General features: G+C 42.0%; 1 protein-coding gene and 1 pseudogene across 2 annotated transcripts in view; both read left to right on the top strand.

Moving 5' to 3' along the window:
* LOC122816772 (tetratricopeptide repeat protein 30A) overlaps positions 1–18,526 on the top strand; it is a 2,782,581-nt gene that overhangs the window by 763,094 nt on the left and 2,000,961 nt on the right. The window lies entirely within an intron of this gene.
* On the top strand, positions 10,738–10,856 carry LOC122817470 (annotated as a pseudogene).

The raw sequence follows: 18,526 nt of genomic DNA, 5'->3' as shown, positions 1-18,526 counted from the left end.
TTGGTGTTATGAGCCAGAAGAGAATATATGGAGTCGACCTTTCTCCCCTTCTCAGCCCAAAGCCATAGTGACCATGGACTCCTCCTTGATTGGGTGGGGGGAGCACTACCAGGGAAAGACTCTCCAAGGCACTTGGTCATCCATAGAGGCCAGTCTGCATATCAGTGTTCTAGAACTGAGGGTTGTGCTTCTAGCATTGCAAACATTTCAATATTTTCTCCTTTCAGGAACAATTGCCATCCAGTCTGACAACATATCATAGTCTGGTACATCAACAAACAAGGCAGAATCAAGTCCTACTCGTTGTGTCGAGAGGATATGAGAATTTGGCAATGGACGATAGCTTTCAACCACTTTCTGATAGCAATGTGCATTCCTGGGAATTCTAACGGAATTGCGGACAAGTTGAGCAGATGCATTCTCCTGCCTCACGAGTGGTCCCTCAATCCTGTCATAGTGAAGAAGATATTCAGTCGCTGTGGCCAGCCTTGCTGCGATCTGTTTGCATCCCCCACAAATCATAAATGCAGCAGCTACTTTGCCCTAATTCCCCTGAAGGGGAAGTCCCCGAGGGATGGTCTTGTACATGATTGACCCACAGGACTTCTATATGCATACCCTCCACTCCCACTGATCCCCCATTTCTTGATGAGGGCTCTTCAGTTGAAAAGCAGAGTAATCCTCATTGCTCCCTACTGGCCATGACAGATTTGGTTCCCCTTCCTTTGGCCTCACCTACTACAGCAACCTTGGATTCTAGATCCAACTCCGGAACTACTATCACATCCATAGGGATTGAAATATCCAAATTTATCAAAACTCAAGCTGACAGCTTGGTTCCTCCACTTCCGGTGATTGCCAGGCAAACAACCTGTCCTCCCCTGTTTGTCACATTCTTCTGGCTTCCCATAAATCATCTACCAGGAAACTTTATCTCAGCAAATGGAATAGATTCATTATTTTGTCTCACGAAAAAAGAATAAATCATTTTTTGGCACCGCTTTCCATGATTTTAGATTATCTATCTAATCGCCTACATTCTGAAGCTGCAGCTTCTTCCATTCGAGTACACCAGGCAGCAATTTCCAACTTCCACAATGGTTTCAAAGGCTCCTCCTTAATCTCTAACCGTCTCTGTAAAACCTTTTTGAAAGCTGGTTTTACACATCAGACCCCCCTTCAAACAGCCGATTGAGCTATGGAATTTAACACTGGTTCTACAAGCCATGACTCACCCTCCATTTGAATCTGCCACCAGTTGTGACTTAAAATGTTTATCCTGGAAAACCTTATTCTTGGTGGCCATTACTACAGCAAGACGAATTTCTGAGTTACAAGCCTTGTGTATAAAACATCCCCTACATCTTCCATAAGGACAGAGTATCACTACAAACTAATCCATCTTTTTTACTGAAGGTTATCTCTGATTTGACTATTAATCAAATGATTGATTTACCATTTTTTTCTAATAAAGGAAAATATTCATTGCATTTGCTTGATGTGCACAGACAACTGTGCTTTTATCTCCACAGATCTAAATCCATGCGAAAGTCAGACAATTATTTATATCATATTCAGGCCCAAAATTGGGAAAATTAATTTCCAAAGTTACCTTATCCAAATGACTGAGAGATTGCATTTCCTTTATTTATCCATGAAACAAGGTTTTTATACCTTCTAAGATCAAAGCACATTCCACAAGAGCAGTTGCAACATCTGTTGCTTTCCATGCAAGAGTTTCCATGGATGACATTTGTGCAGCAGCAACATGGACCTCTCCTCATACCTTTATCATGCATTACAAATTGGATATGGTCTCCAGCGAGAGAGCCTCCTTTGGTTCAATGGTACTCAGGAATATTCTTCCATAGGGCCTCCCAGGAAACAAGGTAGCTAGGGACTCTGTCCCATAAGTAAGGAACGAATGAAGATTAACAACATCAGATAAAGAAGTTATGCTCTTTCCATAATGTTCCATCTGTGTTGTTGATCTTCATTCATTCATTTATTACAACCCACCCACCATCCCCCTCTGAAAGACTCTTGGAGGTTCGGCTATGGTCCTATCCTGTGATAAGGAAGTTGCTCAGAAAAAGCCTTCGCTTTTCTCTATGTAATCTGTCCTTTCCTTATGGGCAAACTTGATCTGAGGTAATATGGAGAGGAGCACTGTGGTTAAAAGCTTAGCTTGAGAGGTTTTTGGCTTGTGCAAGCTTGTTGTAATGGCTGACTCTGTTCTGAGGACGGAACCGACACCCATCAGTAATGAATGAATGAAGATCAACAACACAGATGGAACATTATGTTAAGAACATAACTTCTTTTTTCACCCACGTGACCTGACAGATTCATGCCTGCACAGTTATCCATAGATAAATAGATAGTTAATTTGCTGTGTGCCAAACATATTTCCCCTAGTTGATTACAGCTAACCCAGCTTTCTGTCAAGAATTGTTAAAACTACTTAATTCTGATCTATAAGCATATTTAACACTGTATAAAATGTATCATTTCATTTTTTAATCATTTCAGATAGGTAGTAGGTAATGGAGGAATCTCCATCTTACCCCCCAACCAATCCAACTATGTAATCTCAGTTCCCACTTATACTGAGAAATCAGATCTTTTGTTTATGTGACATCCCTCCTCTGGGCCAATAATTAAGGGGAATATATTAGATCACCGAACGCTTAGAAAAGCGAATGGTGATTAATCGACCCTATGTAAGCAAATGCTTACAATGTCGAACTGTCAGAACAGCGATTTTTTTCCAAGGGAAAAAATTTGCTGTTCCAACAAAAAAAAAAAAAAAAAACACTGTAAACATTACATTAAGTGGGGGGATTTTCCCCCCACACCCCCCTACTTAAATATATCAACTCCAAGTCCACACTACAGTGCCAAAAACGGCAAAGTAACGAAGCGACCAAGCAAATTCTTTCCCAGGGAAAGAATTTCCTTAAAAGCCGTTTCAGTATTTTGCCATTTCAGTCTTTTATGTTCGACCAAGACGCATTCGAACAAATGCGTCTTTGGTCTTCTAATAGGAACCCTAATTAAGGAGTCTCAGTCCTTCCCAAGTAGATACACATAGTATTTTCAGATGCAGGTCTGTACACCAAGCACAATTTCCCTTGAGAGCAAACAGGAGGCTGGTTTTCCTCACTCTCTCCAGGCCCCCAAATAAGACTCCCCACTGACACAGCTGTAGATTTGAGTCCTCAGCTAAGTGTTCTAAGCCAAGTCCTCCACCACCCTCTCTGTGAAACCAGTGCTGTGCCACTGCTCCAAGTAGCTGACACACATGCTCTTTGAGATTTGATTTTCACACACAAACACACACACACACACACACACACACACACACACACACACACACACACACACACCTGGGAAAAGCTAGCACAGATTACCATCTGTCCCCCCTCTGCCCAGACTATAAGGTAGATACTGCCACCAAAATACTCCAACACCAGCTGCTCTAAGGCTCCTACAAGGGTACCCAATTATACTGGATAAAATGAATGCTAATAAAAATAGTAGTGTTTGACCAGTGCAGCAAGGCTTTCAGGAGCAGCCACAGTATCACCAAATAAATATGAGTACTCTCAAAGGTTAAGATATGCTCTTAACGACCAGCCACAGTGGGAAGGTTAAATATATTTAATAATAGAAGAACATGAAAATACTATAATAAACACCAGAGTTCAATCACAGGCAATATTAAAAATAACACAGATAGAAAGGTTCACACAGATAAAGAAAAACAACACTAACTAATCTCACTCTATTTTCCTGACTGATCTAAAGAATTACTGTCCCCTAGTTCACTTACTAGAGCAAGACAAGATGAAGTGGGTGAGTGGCCTTCCTTCTTTGTCAGGTTTCAAAAACAAACTGCCCTGAGACTTATGTCCCATCTAATATTAAAAGATCATTTCAGTGCTCGATTACAGAATGACATCACATACATCTAGTTATCTCAGTCTTGTTCCTACACTACCCACTTTACTAGAAACTGAACCAGAATCTAGCACATATGTGTCATAATACACAATCACAGTTTTGTTAAAATGTGCTATAGCATCTGAAAGCTATAAAACCATTCCAAAAACGTCCACCCTTCCAGGGTAGCAATTAGTTCACCCCTAAGGACAATATAGTAGGATTCCTAGTCCTGGTTTTCCCAGACATTTTGTCTCTGGCTGCAATCAGAACTGTAAGATGCAATCTTTATGGCCTAAACCAGATAATTTAATTTCAGACTATTTTTCAAAATTAGCTGGACTGAGATTAACCTCTTCTTTTCCAGTATCCTTTGTTACAATATATTCATTTCAACAGTTGCAGTATAGTCTGACATACAGGTATATTTCTTTTCTGTCCAACAGGACCCAATGTTGGTACATTTTTAACACAAGCAGCTTTACAAATCAGTTTGAAATATAAATGACATATAATTCTTTACAAAACTCCAGCTAACTATGCTGGTATATGTTACACATCCAGTGCCCTACTTCTCCTGGCCTAGCTGGCAATACCTCACATCATCGCAGTATACATAGTCCAAGGGATTGATAAGGAACTCCACTGCTCACATTAAGAGCTGGGGTAATTGCAGAGATTTACAATTCAGAGGCATATTAGCCATAATGAGGAAAAACCTTATTATTAGCTAATTTGCATGTCTCTGAATCACAGGTCAGCACTTTTCTGTGGTAATCACAGTAGAGGATGCATCATGCTAGCACAGGCACCGCTGTCAGTCACTCGGTCTATCACACACACACACACACACACACACACACACACACACAGCATATAACCTGTACCAGTACCTGCTGTTAGAATGTACATGATGTCTCTTTTTTCCCTGTCCTAGTAACTGAATGAATCATTACATTTAGTCCTTAATGGCCAAAGATTGGAGTTTCACATTCATATCCTTCAGTAAATGCATGCTAGTGAAAAAACAGTTATCCAAGTGACTTTCTACATGTGTAGGTGTAATACTTAAAATCCATGATATCATCCATGATTTTGTATGCTTAAAGGGACAGTCCCAGGGATTTGTTGTTTTGATTCAGCCTCGGTTTACATTTCAGGTTTGTCTTTCTGAGCATGCTCACCTTTGGCTGAGGGTTGGGGGAAGAGTGCCTGAAGGAAGTTTCAAAGGTGTTAGCCAAATTCTATCTCCAATCCTATCTCAAATTGCATTTGTACTGACAACAGCTTTCTCTGTGAGGCATTCATTAGTTTAATCTGTGCATTTTACCCATTGAGAAAAGTAGCCTTTCGGGCATTTTGTAACCTGACTGCTGCTGCTACTCTAGAAAGCAAATCAGTAATGCAAGACTTTTAAAACATTAGTAAACAGAGTTTTTTGTTTCTTTCATTTCATAATATTATGTTGTCCTATCTTGCCGTAATTCTTGCTGGCTGGGTTCAGAACCGAGCATCGGTTCCGACTCGGCTGAATACAAAAGCTCGAGAGCTTCCAGTGGCTCAATGCTAACCCCTATCCCATGATGCATCTGGTTAAATCCCCAGATCTCATTTGCTGCTTAAGCGACTGGGATATCTTCTAACTGGCTCGTTGGCTGAGTAGAATTTATTTCACTTTCTAGTTTCTTGTCAGTTTTTTCCTCTAAATTGTGCGATAGAGTTAGATAAAACCCCTTTAGTCCTTCTGTGTGTGTTTTTTTCTTTTTGTGTCTGTGAGAGACCTGTTTAAGCTAGAGGGCTCTCAGCAGCCCATTTAACTTAGAGAACCGCTTTTTGTCCCCGTGCCTTCCTTCCTTGGAGATTCTGTTTATGTTAGAGGATTCTCCATCATTGTGCATTTGTGGTGTTCCAGTAATAGTTTTTACTGTCTAGTAGTGGTTAGATCTGTCCTCTGACATTTTTTTCTTACAGCTTTCTGCTGAAAGCTTTTTGGGCGTGTATTGGTGTGGTGTTAGTAGTTCAATAGGCTCCAGTTTTCTTTGGAGCAGTTTATTTACTGTGTGTTCATTTAGTAATTAAACCTGTCCTTTGATGGCCCTCTTTTTCTTACAGCTTTCTGCTGACAATTAATCTGTGTGCATTTCAACTTATTGTGTTTGTTAGTAATTAGTAGGCTCCTGTTTTTTTTCTTGGAGCATTTTATAGTTAAAAGTTTAAAGTCTTAAGTTTCCTTTCTTCTGTGGGTTATATTTAGTTCATTGGATATGTTGAAGGAAAAGGAAAAAAACCTAAGGAACATAGGCAGTCTGGCTTTAAGAAGTGCAATCAATGCACTCAAAAGATGTCAATCACGGATGGACACGCCAGTTGTGTATATTGTTTGGGGGCCATCCACTTACAAGACCCTTACACTATTTGCCATGGTTTCAGCAGCAGGGTCCTTCAAGAGCATAGAAATAAATTGATGGTCAGGAGTTTGTTAAAAGGTCCTTTTCAGGAATGCTTGGAAGGATCTCAAAGCTCCAAACCTTCTTCTTCGTCCCATCCAGGTTCCAAACGACATGCTGTCTCAGCTCCAGCTTCAGCACCTCCTAAAAAAGTTGCTGCTTTGGAACTGAGGGCTCTCTGTTCCAACAAAACAAAATCTACATCTCCGGCCCCATCAGTATCCTCAGAGCCAGTAGGGTTACCAATTAGGAGAAGGTCTCCTGTGTTGGAGCCGATATCTCCGACATTGAGATCACCCTTTTTAGAGAGGGCGAGATAGCCTTCATTGTCCTCCCGTTCCTCCAGGAGTTTATCTGATGATGATGTGGAGTAGGTGGTGAAGAGATTGCTTAAGACTCTGTCACAAGCAAAAATGTTATCGTGTCTGACCCCAAAGGACTCTGGACCGTCCAAGACACCATCTTTGATTCTTCCTCTGACCCCATTTGTAGCTGTGGAGCCAGAGAGTGTGGATCCGATAGTAGTGGAACCGTCAATACTGGGACCTCCTTCATGATCATTGGCTCTGGCTTCTCCTCCAGCATCTTTGGGTCCATCGGATCTTGAAGAGTCTAGGAGCCGACACTCGCCCATCGGGTCCAGGGAGGGGAGTCGATGTGAACAGTTGTCTGAGCCGACTCTACCCCTTGGTGCCTCAGCGAGATTGAGGTTGGCTCCTACATCAGCTTCTGAGCCACCTGCTCCACCTTGGAGCAGATCCTCAGCATCTTCGGAGTGGAGGGTCTCTTTGATGTGGAATAGGGGGCTTTTGAGCTGATGGAGAGAGTGCTGTCATCCCAGACAGCTCCACTCTCTAAGCCATCTTCTCTTCCCTCACAGGCGCCAGTGTTGCTCTCTTCTTCGCCCACTCCCCCCAAGCGTATAGATCCAGAGCCCCAGGAAGCCCCTGCGGGCAATGCTGTCTCCTCCAAAACTTCTCCAGACTGTCCCTCTGAGGAAGTCCCTCAGAAGAGACTGTGCAAGAGGAAGTACATAGACTCCCATGAGTTGGTTACATTGGACCCCAGTCTGAATGAGTCTGAAAGGTCCATGTGGTCCCCCTCTGAGGATGCCTCCTTTGCTGACATCCTTGAGATCCTGAAACAGAGGGGTGCCTGGAAGCCCACCAACCCTTCAGAGTACACATTGGTGTACCTGGAGGCTTTTGGATCTCGCCCTTCCACCTCCTGGGTGACTCCCCCCTACGATCAGTTACTTAATGTGATATCATGTAAGGCCTGGACTTCCCCTGATACAGTTAACCGGTTCCATGGAGTTCCAACAAATTTATTACAGCCCCTACTGAAAAAGAGTTTCTTACCAAAGGAGTCCCTGTAGATGCAATGGTGGTGGCGGCGACATCCACCAAAAAGGAGCTATCGGAGACCTTCTCATCTGTTTATCCTCCCAACAAAGAGTCACAGACTATGGACAGATATGGAAAGTGTACCTTTTCTTCAGTGGCCTTTACCCTACGGTCACTGAATTACTTGACCCATTTCACAAGGCTTCAGAGGGATCTCCTCAAAGAGCTAGGAGATACCCACCAGGGTACTGCAGCTTTGTGGACTGCAGACAGAGTTTCTTCGCAACTCTCCACCCTCAACTCGATTGTCAACTCCTCCATGAGACTGATTTCATACACAGCTGATGGAGTAAGCAGAGCAGCAGCTGCAGGAATTTCCCTAAGGCGACATTCCTGGATGTGTCTTTGCAATTTTGCCGAGCCCTTCAAGTCTTCCTTCACCAATGCCCCTTTTGATGATTCATCCCTTTTTGGACCTAAGGTGAAAGATACTTTAACCAGGTGCGAGCAGGATGGGAAAACCTTGTCTGCCATGGGAGTCTGTTTTTACACCCCATCTAGACCTTATCCCAAAGGTCAGAAAGGTGGGGAAATGTGGTTCTGCAAGTCCCAAAAAGGTTTCTCTGATGCACGTGATGACACTTAGCCCAGGTTTTTTTTCTTGACATTTGACAAATTGCCAGTTGTTTCTAACATGCCTGAATGTAGATAAACTAATGTACAAACATTTTTGTTTAGTGTTCTGTGTTTCAAGGGAAGCATGAGACTCCCCAGTTGCTGCTTTGTATGGCTGTCTGTTCCCTTTGGTTTGTTTGTTTTTTTGGTGGTTAAAGTCAATGGGGTTCAGGTGAAGAATCTAACTAGGTCATGCACCTTTCTTTTTTTTGCTGTAGTCAGTATGGAGGGAATGGGTCAGGATTTTTAGCTCTCAGGATTTAAGTCTCCCTTTGTCATAATACATGATACGTCTTCCCCTCTGGTGCAAGTTTTGTAACATTTCCAGCAATATATATATTCAGTACCATGTTTACAGAGTTTAAAGTTGCCTTTTGCAGGGTCTTGGTATTTTCTTAGTCCTCCTTGCTGCAGTCTGCCACTGCCCATACCTTTTAACCTCTTAAAGCAAGAAACTGAGACAAAGGTCCAAAATAGTGACTTTTATTTTTTTGTATATGGACTTGTAAAGTTGATAGTGTATCAGGTTCTGCTTTAGCATACATTTCTGAAATTCAAATGCCTGTTGTCATTTCAGACCCAGTCTTTATTTTTAGCAAAAGTTGCCAGGGAACCACAATTTGGATAGAAGCAGACTAATAGTGTTGGCCAGAATCAGTACTTCCCACAGAGATCTGTACAGTTGAGAGGAAGATTCCTAAGATGTGTTTCTAATGGGGCTCAAACCCCCATGGTATAGAAATGGACACACTGAACCAGGAGCTCAGATCCACGGACTTAAATCCGAAGTTCCTAATGGCCGTTATCAGTGTTTAAAGCTTTGGGTTCTCCTGCTTCTGCCCAGAGTGTCTTTTGCCACTCATGTGATACTCACTACGGATCCTGACCCTCCAGATCCGAATAGCTGAGCAGTGTTATTTAACATGCCCAATGGCAAGAGAATATTTGCCTGACCAACGGCGCTGCGCTATGCTCTTGTCCAGTTTGGGAAATCGATCATGGCTGGTCAGATTAGCTCAATGGCTGAGATGGGATGATATATAATCAGCCTCATATCCCAAGCTTATGCTACCTTATCTCAGAGGCAGCGAGGCTGTTCCTTCTTTGGATCTGGAGTTTTAGGATCTGAAGCCTTTGAGTGGTCTTTCTCTCCTATAATCAGAGCTTCTAGGAACTGAAGTGTAGCTGATGAAGTGGAAGAAGTGCCTTTTTTCCAGGATACAGTTTTCTTGGATCTGTAGCGATTGGCTACAGTGGGTGTCATCTGGATCCGAGACATCACCCAGGCTCCGTGAGTTATTTAGTACGCTTGTTGATGGTACATCATGTTAACTCTATGCATGCTGAGATTGTTGGGTTGTCTCTGGGTTCATTCCTCCATAAAAAAAAGAAAGAAAATGCTGCTCTCATGGACCATTTTAACTTATACTTGAATAAGCATTAAGTATTTAGCTTAGATAAGTAGCAGCACACTCCCAGCTATTCTGTCCGCCTTCTTGGCACAAATAAGGGATATTAGGATATGACCTTTGCAAATAGCAATTAGCAGTCTGCCTGTGTCAGATGGACAGATAAGTGCTAAACCAGATGTGAATTTTTTCTAGATGTATTTAACAAGGGAGAGTAATTCCACCTATGCAGAGCTTGGAGGTCAGCCCTCAAACACTGGCTGTCCTTGGATTCAGTACTTTCGGGTCCAGAGCTGTTGTTCAGGTTTGTCTGGTTCAGATCTGAGAATTCTTTGGATCCAATGGTTTATTTTTTTCCCCCATTCAGTACTGAAGGGAAACAGTAATTGACCCAGTGGAGTACTGTGACCTGCAGCAGTGAAGTTGCATGGCCAGATTGAGTTTAGCAAGCTCTACTGTGGTTTCTACTAGAACAGGTGATGTTTGGGCACTCAGGCATTTAAACATACTAGATGTACTTGGGGAGTGAATTCATTCCTGGACGTGGATAGGTACCTTGTAGAGACAGCTATTAGTATGGGACATGTCGATGGCTGGCTTCTTTCCCCTCTTTCCCATCTAGCAAATTCTTCACTCAGTTTCATTCAGTTCTGGGGTCTTCAGCAGCCATGGAGTTCTGGACGCCCATTCTGCCAAAGCTCCATGGAGACGTTTCCTGTGACTGACTTCTTCCCATAACCAGTATTTAATTGGTCTCAGAGATATGTAATTGGTCCTCTTCTGCGAACCTCTACCTGGTCCACTATGGAGTTCAAAATTCTTGTTCTCCTGTTCCCTTTTTCCCCAAGGGACACAGTAAGTTCTATGAAGGTTACACTAAAGATGCCTCTCACAATGAGAGTGAGGTGATTATCTGCCTATGGCCATACCACCCTGAATGCACCCGATGTTATCTGATTTTGGAAGCTAAGCAGGGTCAGGTCTGCTTAGTACTTGGATGGGAGACTGCCTGGGAATACCAGGTGCTGTAGGCTTCCCTCTTCTCCATCCATATTCCTTAGAGAATTTCAGGTGTCTTCATCTACTATCTTGATGATCCAACTGAGTACCAGCCGTTGCAATCTGGGGGTTACCTGTCTTAAGGCCCCAGATCCCTGGGCTTTGCTGTCAATTTGGCAATTAAAATTCGGTAGTTCACACTTGATTGCTATGAACCAGGTAGCATCCTTGATTCATCTCCTTGTCACATCACTTAGAAATCAAGAGGTAGAACCCACTATCTTTTCCATTCTCCTCCTGGAAGATGGATTCTGCAAGCTTTTGTGTACCATCTCCTTTTTAGTCCCTTTTTGCTCCCACATGACCACTTTGCTAATGTCTTTTTTGCTGATGGATCTAGTTGATCACCCGTTTTTAGGCAGACTGTTCTTCTACCTCATCCCCCTCAAGCCACAGAGACCACTTGTGCTTTCTGCCAGGAGTAGTGGGACGTGTTCAAGTGGCATTCTTTCCACACCATGTAGTCTTCCCTGGAGACTAGGTTGCATAGCAGCAAACCAGAGATGACTGCTGTCCCTTTCCCTTTTCATCACAATTTAACATGGCAGATTCCAATCTTTTCCCAGTGCAGAATCCCTAAGGCGTCAGCTCCTTTCGGATACTGTGGATCAGATAGTATCTCTGCCTCTCCATTGCTTCACATCTTTAAAAAATCCGATAAGGGAACTGCTGTCACTTACGTCACCTTCAGCAATACTGACCTTGCATTCTCTTAGCCCCATATCCTATGCTAGCCATATTGTGATTCCCTCTTGCTAGGGTTCTTGTACATATCCGTCAATGGGGTTTTCACAGGTTGTTAGTCTATTCCTTTCAGTCCCAGCCTGCTACTATAAGATTCACTCAAATTAGCCAATGTCATATCTGCCTGTGGACCCAGCCAGACTACCCCCTTCTAGTTTAGCGTTTCTCCTCCTCCTGCTTAGCAACAATGACCATGGGGCACCCCCCCCCCCCGGGGCTGGGAGCACATTTCTAGGGAAAGTGAGATCAAGTGATGTGGTCTTTCCTGCAAGCCAACTGACATTTCTATGCCCTAGGTTTGGGGGCACTACCCTTTCCCAACATTGCATGTTTTTTGGGGGCGCTCTCCCCTTAAAGACTATTACAGTGCATACTGACAGTTGGTCAGCTGACTTGCCGTGCTTTCTAACCACAGGATTCTGTTCTGCCACATTGGTGTGGAGAGACCTTGAGTGTCTAGGTATGGGCAATTTCATCAGACTTTTTTCCGATTGCTTTACATATACCAGCATTATCCAGCACTCTCACATACAGACTTAGCCAGTCCACTCTGGTTCTTCACGTTTGGTTCCTCTACCAAACCATCTGAATCTGTTTTTCTGCTGTTGGGGCCAACTTTGCTGCATCCTCTTGACTTCTCTTTTCAATAACAAGTGCAGTGGATAGAATATCTATCCATCTAGAATATCATTAGATTCTGAGGCTCATTTGGGGTTCTCCATCTTTCCCATCTGGGATCCAGTATCCCAAACGTTATGCTGTCTAGTCGCAGCAAAAAGATCTTCGTGAGCAATTTTTCGGCTCAGATCCTCTACAAGACGTCATTCTACCTTGGGATATCAGAGTTAATCGGTAGGGGCTTTCCCAGAAACTAATTGAGCTAGCTTTGCCTTCCAAGTCCCTTTGCATTATTGGTCTTAAGATTGGGTGTGTCTTATACCAATTCTTCCTTTATGCCTAGAGCAGCCACAGGGCCCAACATTGTCCTATCCTCACAGTTGTGGGTCTTGTGCTCAAACTGTTCTAGCAAGGACACATATATGTTCTGTTTTTTCATGCGCACAGACATGTACTGGCATTTGGTATTTCCCTTCCTACCCAGTGAGGTCTTTCGGCTTCCAGTTTTAACTTGACCAAATAGTTTCTGGACTATATTCAGCTGATTTGTACTGGAAACAGTCTAGAAGTGTCTGGCCCTTCTTAGAGCCATCCTGTTAGGTCCACAGATACCTTATCAGATCTCCCTCCAAAGCTTCTACTGTTGATGTCTCTGCTGCAGTCACTGGATTTAGACCTGTCTTGTGACTCCTTTTGCATGTGTACATTTGTCTCCAAGACTAGAGTCTCCTTGGTTTGACAGTGCTCTGGCATATCCTTCCTTGAGGGCCTCCTAAGAATTAGGTAGCTGGGGACTCACTCATTGGTGAGGGAGAATGAAGAGGACAACATCATATTTAGGAGTTATGTACTTACCATAACTTGGTATATGTGTTGCCCTTCTTCATTTTTCCTCACCTTCCCTCCCAGCCATCCTCTGGCCTTGTATTTCTAGAAGGGTATCGGCTACTTTGGGAACCTTGGGTTCCTAGGTTTTTCGTCATAATTCTTTCTTTTCTGTCCTGTCTTTATAAATCAGTAGATATAGGCTGTAAACTCGATTTGAGGAGTTAGAGGTCGTGTTGCATTGTGAGAAGAGGGAGGCGCTAGAGATTAAGATCGGAAGCCTGGAGGATGCAGCTGAGTTAGATCCGAGGTTCGGATCCGTGACTCATTGGTGAAGAAGAATGAAGAAGGACAACAAATATTCCAAGTAATGGTAAGTATATAACTCCTAATTCTCATTCTTTCATGTTTTACTGTATTCTGATTTTTGAATACTAGGCTGGTGCAGTGACTTTCTGACCTGCTAGTTATTCCATAGAAAGCAAATGTGTGAACAAAGGTTGGAGCATTAGTAGACACATTATTCTGTACCGTTTTCAACTTCTAGTTTGATCTATGCTGATTTCTGATTACTGCTAGACAAATGCACTATTTTTTATGAGAGGGCTGCTTGTACATCTGTAGAAGCATGAGTGATGCAAAATTTAAAAATTAGTGTACACTCGATGTCCTTTATCCCTGACACAGCTTTCTTTATTTTAAATATGAGCCAGAAGCTGGGGGCATAGTTCCCCAATCCAGTGTAAGTCAGAGAGGAACACAAATCCAAAGATTAGTTTATCCCGGGAGCTGAAACAAGACTGGAACTGTGGATTGACAGAATATTTGAAAGTAAAATGACACTGATGGTGGGAATGAAAGTGACATGTCAAAGTGGGCATGACTTTTGTCAGCTTAACTCGGACCTTAATTTTAAACATGGGATCGTCCCTTTAACATTCCTCATTCCTCTCCCTCATAAATCACAAACTGTTGTAAGCATTTTGTAATGCCAAAGATCCTAGGTATATGTTAAAAACCCAGCTGCACTATCAGTTAGTTCAGTGAGTTAATGCTGTTTTTTTTTTTTCTGGCATGGTTGCAGGATTCAAATCCCCAGTTTGTACTTGATTTTTTTTCTCACTCTTTATTTTTAATATGATATCCCTGGTGTCTAGTGATGATGCAGCGGGATAACATCCTCTGCATGAGGTGGGAATGTACATTGTTGGAATCCCCTTCAATGGCTTTTAAGATGTTGCACTTATCTTTGGTACTAGTGCCCCCTCCCGACCGATATCTTTTGACTTATCCCAGTTGTCTAGTGATTCACCTCATTCTTATGTTTATATGCTGTTAAGGCATGAGATGTAAAAGAGTTCTCCGTGGTGTCTAGCACTCCTCCAACTCATTATCTGTTTGCTTTTCAAGTATGTTATGCAGAGTAAGCCCTGCTGCCTAGTGTTCCCCCTACCCCTGAAGACTAAACCTTGGTGGTAAGTGGCTCCACTTGACCTAATGTTGCAGGCTCTGCTCTTTAGTCTTAAGGGCATGTGGAAGTATGACCTCCCCCCAGTAACTCCCCTAGTGCTAATTGCCGGGCAGACACATACAGCTCCTCACAGAGTCACGCACACACACCCTAATACTATATTACCAATAAACTCCCTAGCACTTGTGTCTTCCTTTATGGATGAACATGGCCATTTGCCCTTATTCATTACCGCAAGCAGCCATGAACATCTGTGCTACTTTATGCAGACAGTCCTGGGTGAGTGCCTCTCCCTCAGACTGTCTCATTACCACAGCTGCATGGACAGCCTATTGAGGTGCTGCATGTCTTAATGTAAAAACACTGTGATAGGACTGTCTTGGAATTCCCAAAAGTTACCTTGAGCTGTAACGCCTCATATACACCTCATGCTAACTTTTATGAATTTGACCGAATATTTATTTAACAGTCATATATTTCAAATCTCCCTTCCTGATTAAAGAATCTGCAAGAAGTCCTGTGTAAGTTAGTCTGAGAGGTACCCCCAGCATTCTACAACTGACTGTCCATAAGGTAAAATATTTTTCAGTCTACATAATAATGCATACTTATAATTGCATTTGACCCAGTTAATAAGCAGCAATAATAAGTATCACATAAAATGAATGAACACAGATAAATTGTTCATTCTTATTTCACCCTGCTTATTTTGCAGTATTATGTGCTACTTTCTGCCTCTGAGCTATACAAGTTTTAATTCATTAAGTCTTCATTTTTAACAGACCCTCTTAAAATTTTAGCTTATTCAGAGATGAAAGCTTAGGTGTTTCATCAGAGTCTGAAGTAAACTCGCCCCCTTCTGTTTCATCCAAGCCTTTTGAGTCATAGTCATGAGTAAATGGCAGTGCTTTTAGTGAGTCTACAAAAGTCTTAACTCCATTCAGAAAGTGCACTCTAGATGCCAAAGAGCAAAACATATGAAACTTAATCATTGCAGCTGATACTCTTTCGTTGATGTTAAAATTGTGCTTTTTGTTAATGTGTATGAAAACTGTAGTAATTTTCCAAAAAACACTCCCTTATCTGCAACCTTGCATATCTTTTTTGGACACCAAAGCAATGACATTTGGTCTTTACTCTTGTTAGTCCCAAAACTGCACCAGTATATGTCTTGGATGCCTCATCACTGCTGTCATACCAGGAACAAAAAGTCCGAATCATTTCAATCTTAATTTGTCCAAGTAAACCAGTCCAACTTGCCCTTCCTCTTTTTCTGCTACCACAATTATTTGTTTATTTTTCCTTTGAGCTCTGCCTTCATAATCTGCTTGCTTTTCTTTTAAAGCCTGCAAGTTAGCATATAAATCTGTTTTACTTTTAGATCTCAATTTTCCTTTTGCAACTTTTCTTTGCCCTCCAAGTGACAGTTCATAGCATTCACTATCTTCACTTTCATATGCTTTGCATCAGCTACAAAAATAGCAAGTTGGGTACGAACCTTCTTTATTTCAGTTTTGAAATTTTCCATTAACTTTATTCATGACACATCATCAGTTGCTTTTCCATACAACTCTTCTTGCTGGCCTTCTAATGACATTAGATTTGTTCATTACTCTCCATCTTGTCCTTTCATGTGATCAAAGACTTTGGTGAATTTAACTGCATTCCAGACTTCATCATTATTCTTTTTCCATATGTTGTGTTAAATGCATTTCTCTGTTACAATTTAAAACTGTGACCATTGGATAGCACTTAAGCTGCTTCACTTAAATAAAAAAATGTGATTTTATCAGTATGAATATAGAGTATATCATCTCACTATTTCACCATCACCTTAAGTCTGGCTGTAGTGTTTACTCATCTTTTCATTGCACTAGTGTGTTGTTATAATAGCACTTTAATAAATTTTAATTTGATTTTTGAATATCTTGTAGCCCTTAGGATGCACCAGACAAAACATTAGAGCTCTTAGTGCATAAAGTTGTACCTTGTTAACAGATGTAATTTGAAGGAATATATAAAAAAAACACTACAGATATAGCATGTATAGAATTCATTGGCAGTTTCACTAGTTATGCCATTATACATGCTGCTATCATTTACATGTACTGTGCTAAAGAGTACTCTGAAAAGGTATAACAGATGTAAGGATGGCAGTATTATGCATACGGAATGATTGGGGTCACTGTACAGAACTTGGGGACAAAAGTAATATCTAGCAGTCTAAGTATCTAACTGTAATTTTGTAAAATGTTCACTGGGAAGTATCAAAGTGTTTTTTGAGATATTACCTCACAATTGTATGTAGAGTATTTAAAACCAAAACACATGTTCGTCGTTGACTATTCCCTTTACAAAAGTTAACGACTTTTTTCACTGGAATTTCATCAAAACTAAAAATAGCTATATTTTCTGTTACTTAAAGGGCACAGCAGCAACCGCAAATTACTCAAAAACTTTCAATAAAATCCTTTCACTTAAATGTGTATGCCACGATAATGTGTATGCCACAATAATATAACAATATAAAAATAAATTTCATGCAGTCCTTAAGATTAAAAAAAATAAAATAAATTGAAACATGATGGTTTATAATGTAAAGAAAGAAGGGCTTATCCAGTTCCAAATAAAACTAGGAAAGATGATAGAAATCAACTGGACAATTAAGTCAATATTCATTCTGATGATAGGTTCATAGGTTCATAGGTTCATAGGTTCATACTAGGCTATCTGCCCAAGGGCATTTATAAGCCTAGCCCATAGTTATGTGGCTTTCGCCACCCCTTTAGTTTGAATAAAAACTATACCTATCATTTTGCTGTGCCTCTGTCAAGCAGTGACGCTGAAGTAATCCCTGGGGTATATCTGCAATCTCCCATCCATTGGTCAAGATTCCTCTTGAACAAGACCAGAGAGGTGCTCTGCCTCACATGTACCGGGATTTTGTTCCACAGCATAGGGAGTCTCTGGGTGATGAATCTGTCCCTCCAGCACGTTCTATTTATAACCGTGTCAAGGTTTAAGTCTCCGCCCTTGTGGTTCTGAGGGATCTAGATTTTTGAGGTGAAGCATATTCATCAAATCTGGGTTTGACATGGCCTTATATGTCAGGCACAGGTCACCTCTGAGCAAGCGGTATGAGACTGAATAGAGCTGGAGTTCTTTCAGTCGGGCAGCATAAGACATATTTTGAGACCCTTTATCCTTTTGGTGAGGAACTTTTGGGGCCTTTCAAGCTGCAGCAGGTGTCTGGTCAGATACATTCGAGCGGGCATTGTACTCAATCATAGGTCTAATAAGTGATGAGTACAGGGGACGATGACCTCCCTTGATCTAGATGTGAATCCCTTCATGATCAGGTGGGTGATATAGAAGGTTTTCCTAACTACTTTAGCAACATGAGTGTCAAACGAAGGCTACTGTCAACCTGGGTCCCCAGATCTCTGATGACTTTTTCTGTGCTCAGTGGATTGCCACCTATATGGTAGCTAGGGGTAGCCTTGTTTTTCCCAAAGGGTATGACTATGCATTTTTGGCGTTTAACTTCAGGCCATGGCTCTGGCACCAGTTATCCATTTCTGTGAGGCCCTTCTGGAGGATATCTGTGTCAGATGTGTTTTCGACTATGGCGCCCAGTTTGCAGTCATCTGCAAACTTTGTCAGCCATAACCCTCCTGTGTTTGCTTGTACTTCAGAAAAGTAGATGCCGAACAAGAGTGGACCCAGGACTGAGCCCTGTGGGACACCACTTGTGACAGGCTTTGAGTCTGACATGGCTCCAGCAACTCTGACCCTGTGGGTTCTGTCACTTAGCCAGTTTGCAACCCATCTTGTGATGTATGGGTTTACATTCAAGCTGATGAGTTTTTCGATGATACCTGAGTGGGGTATTGTGTGAAGGCCTTTGCCAGGTCGAGGTAGGCTGTATGGACTGCCTTTCCTCATCAATGGCCTTGGTGACTGTCTCAAAAGTCAACCAAGTTTAAG

The sequence above is a fragment of the Protopterus annectens genome, chromosome 12.part0, assembly GCF_019279795.1.
Source record: "Protopterus annectens isolate FY-2018-M chromosome 12.part0, PAN1.0, whole genome shotgun sequence".
NCBI classification, from domain to species: domain Eukaryota; kingdom Metazoa; phylum Chordata; order Ceratodontiformes; family Protopteridae; genus Protopterus; species Protopterus annectens.
Note: the sequence above shows the minus strand (reverse complement) of the source record. Positions and strands in the feature narration are given on the sequence as shown.